We start from the raw sequence: 4,245 nt of genomic DNA, 5'->3' as shown, positions 1-4,245 counted from the left end.
CATCTGAAACTCATGCACCTTCAAGGGTGCATTTAGAACCACTGTTGCAGGTTGGTCCTCACATAAGCTCCTGGTGACTCTGCTATATTTCCCCTGCAACCAGCACAGATGTTGTGGCTTCATATCTCAGATAACCTAAATGGCACCAAGAACTCTTCTCCAGGCCCAAAACCAACTGGCAGGGTCCTGCCTGATACATATGGTTAATGTCTCAGCCTCCAAATCAGGGTGTCTGATCCAAACTGCCTCCTGGCAATGGTCCCTGGCTTGTGCTAAGCTGGGAAGTGTTTGGGTTGATGCTTGCTGGTCTGGGCTAAAGCAGGGCCAGAGATATCTATGAGTCATGCAGGACAGCGAGTTCTTGGACCCACTGGACCCTGTCTGATTTACCAGTACAGAGCTTGTGCATCACTCCCTCCTCCAAACCCAGCTTCTTTTCTATGTCTTCTGCCAGTGATTCCTCCTTTACAACCATCCCAAACATCCACCTACCAGCCTGGCAGGCTTGCTCAAGTCATGAAGCCATTATTCAAATCCTCAAATGGGCTTAAAAAGTATGGTTTGGTGTTCTGTTTTTCCCACTGTGTTTAGAGGCACACTGAGTCACTGTTGAAAAGGGCTTTGACCAACCCGCTGCCTGCCTTTACAGGAAGGGGTTGTATCACAAACTTTTCAATACCACCTACGTTCCTGCTCAGCTGCCAAGATTTCAAAGCAATCACTGCACAATTACAGGCTAACTATACAATAAAGTAAAGGGAATGGTACCACCCCACTGTGATCCTGTGGAGAACCACAGAACTGTTCTTTAATGAAGGTAAATCAGTTTCTGCTTTGCTGCATAATGAGATTTTGATGATTTCGGCAGGAGAAATCCCAATTAGAAGTAGATGGAAAAGGGGCATCCCATCTTGGGAGCATGCTGGAAAGCCTGAGAATTTTTCCTGTTGTGCTTTGTGGTTAAACTAGAGGTTTTACATCTAAAAAATCCACCCTGAATTAGCCTGGCACAATGCTGAAAGCAGGATTCAGACCTTCCTACCCCTTTATTTCGCCTGCTGCAGTATGATGAGAGGAGCATCTTCCACCCCAGCTATGATCCAGAGGATAGTGTACGAACTATTTGGTGGTGGGATTCTCTGTGGGAGCTGTTCTGCTTCATATAAATGACTATTTGCAAAGATAAAATAGATTGACATATAGCTAACACAATTTTAAAGGAGATTTGAAAAATCTTAATGTAGCTACAGCAGTGAAGGACAAGCAGAGGCATCTGCAATTCAACCTGAACCAGACCCCAGAAAGGGTTGTAAGAACCACAAGACTTGCATTGTAGGTGCATTCCGTCACTAACTAATGATGCTGATAGCCAGGAGGCAATCTTAAAAGGCCAGATGGCCTTGTTTTGACTATCTCCAGGCTATGGCTTCATCCTGGAGCACAGGAGAGAGGACCAACTGAATGTCTCCAGAGACATGACCTCCTGCATGTCAGTGGGCACCTTCCACCCTGCATGGGAGGTGGTTATCATGGGGCAATATCTAAATATATGGTGAAGCTTGGTGTGGCATACTGCACTGCCCATAATCAGGTCAGTGCAAGCAGACATGTCAGAAGGGTTGTCTGTCCAGCACTGAGATTTTGCAGCTTCCAGGCAATGTCAGCTGCATTGCCATTGCTGTGCTTCATTTCTCAAGGGAGGAAGAAAACTTCTGGCTTCTTTTACTCTCCATGGCAGGTGAAGCAAATCAACCTTATGGCAGGAATGAACTGTAATAAAAATAAGACAGTTTTTTTGTGTGCTTCCGAAATTGTTAGATCAGACAGGTAAGATTGTAAAGCTCAAGTGACATGAGACTGAAATAGGAAAAACATGTCCAAGTCATAAACTCAGCATGTTGGATTTTCCTCTGGATTCAAGGCATCACTTTTGAATTCCTGAAAGCAGTGGATATGAACAATGAATAGCATTTTATAGGCATTCAAAATGGCATCCACTACCCCTAAAACAGGGATTTTCAAAGAATTCCAACAGTCGCAGCCAATCTGACTTTAGAAATAGTTTTGCTTGAACTTCTGGAGACTTTCAGGTAATAAGAAACTCTTCTTATACAGTTTATTTGTCTGTGTAGCACAGTACAATAAAACCATAAAGAAATAAAAATATTATACTGTTATAAGTTTATTAAGATTTTACAAACTGCACCATAGTGCACAAGCACTGAAACGTGTCGCATGCTTGAAATATCAAGCCACTGCTTTGATACTTAAACAGAAGTTGAATTCTTTTAAAGGTTGGGCTTAGCTGTGGGTGTTAAGCATAAAAAAATGTGATGTTAATTTTGCTACTTCAAACTGAGGTTTAAAACAAAAAAAAATCCCAACCCCAAACTCTATTGCTCCTTCCCCTCTTTTGTGGCTTTGTCTAAAAACTTTCCTCAGTTCCTTGTCAAGAAATGATAAACAAACTTTGGGTCCTCATGCGCTTTATTCAGCACCTTTCTAATGTGAACAATGTTGAGACATTGCAGTAAGAATAAAATAGAAATTAAACTGTTTCTTGTTGCAAATTCATTGAGAAAAGGGAATTTACTCACCTTTTTTCCTTGTAAAGCTTAGTTTTGGAAGAGATCTATGTACATATGTATATACATATATATTTATGTGTATATATTTAAGACAGGTGATATGATTTACCTTCTCCAGATTTGATGTAATTAAAAACATGACCTCTAGATGGCACAAACTCCCTCTTTAGGTTTTGTTGGGGTTTTTTTTTAACCCCTGCGCAGGACACTGCAAAATCAAGATTCAGCCTTACCCAAGCCTGGAGATCTCATAGCATGGTGTGGCATCATCCAGCTCTAAGCCACACCGAATTTGCTTTATGCTTATCATACTGCAAACCTTATAGCATACTGCAACTGTCTGCCCTCAGCCAGACAGGCCCAAGTGCTTTTTGGTGAGCAATTATCTAGTAAAACACTGAGGAGCTGATTTTGTGAAATCAGGATGAGCTAAGTGCCTAAGTATTACTGGATCTGGATTATTTGGATGATTGGTGCAGCTTGTGTCAGATAGGTAATTTGTGATTTATTGCACAGTCTATCAGAAAAGAGACTGGTCTGGGGGTAAAAATTTGTTCCCTAGCTAAAAGTTTAGCATCTAGGCTAAGGGGTTCACTTAGTTGGGTTTTTTTCAATCTGTGGAACAATTCATTCCTCCTACCTGGGGCATTTCTTCATCCGAGGACCACTGCTGCTGCCTCACCTTCACTGAAACTCATGGCTTCCACCTTCACTTCTGAATCTAGGGATTGCACAGGCTGAGAACTGATGGGGTGGTCTTCAAACAAGCTTTTTTCATGCTAGTGCAAGGGGAGAAAGACAGACTGAGCCCCTCAGAATGAAACAGGCTTCTGCTTTCCCAAAGTATTATGATCAAAATACACCTTGTTCTTCCCCTTCCTGTCTTCTGGCACTGGGTAACAGGTAGGAATTTTTTTCATTTGTTTATCCCAATTTACATTTTTAATTACCTTTTCCCACCTCTGTTCTCAGCCAAGGGTTTCTGGACCTTGGCCCAAATTATGGTCTTCTAACACCGACATAAATCAACACTTGTGGCCATCTCATGCCTTCCAGAAACATGTCCAACACTCACATCTAGTTACTGAAGGCACCTGCCTCCAGCCATGGGAGAGATGGGTAAATCTGAGGGATATGAGGAGAAGATTTTATTTTGCTAGTAAACTGGAGCCCATGAATGTAGGCAGCTGAGGACCACAACCTCGAGTATAGCCCAGTGCTGACCAAAGAATCCTTGCTATTAATTACTGAGAAATCTATGTTCAAGCAAGGGCTGGGTACGTGAATAAATAACATGGGAAAAACTGGTAAGGCAGAATATAGTGCAAAAGCATACAAATGGCTGAACAGCTTCAGATGAAGACAGGCTGAGGAATTTGGGGCTGTTCAGCCTGGAGAAGAGAAGGCTGCGTGGAGACCTCATAGCAGCCTTCCAGTATCTGAAGGGGGCCTATAGGGATGCTGGGGAGGGACTCTTCATTAGGGACTGTAGTGATAGGACAAGGGGTAACGGGTTAAAACTTAAACAGGGGAAGTTTAGGTTGAATATAAGGAGGAAATTCTTTCCTGTTAGGGTGGTGAGGCACTGGAATGGGTTGCCCAGGGAGGTTGTGAATGCTCCATTGCTGGCAGTGTTCAAGACCAGGTTGGACGAAGC

Source organism: Pezoporus flaviventris, unplaced genomic scaffold (genome assembly GCF_033815535.1).
Source record: "Pezoporus flaviventris isolate CSIRO_AGI_PZ_B2104156 unplaced genomic scaffold, CSIRO_AGI_Pfla_v1 ptg000031l, whole genome shotgun sequence".
Lineage (NCBI taxonomy): Eukaryota > Metazoa > Chordata > Aves > Psittaciformes > Psittacidae > Pezoporus > Pezoporus flaviventris.
The sequence above is the reverse complement of the archived record's forward strand: the minus strand, read 5'-3'. Positions refer to the sequence as shown.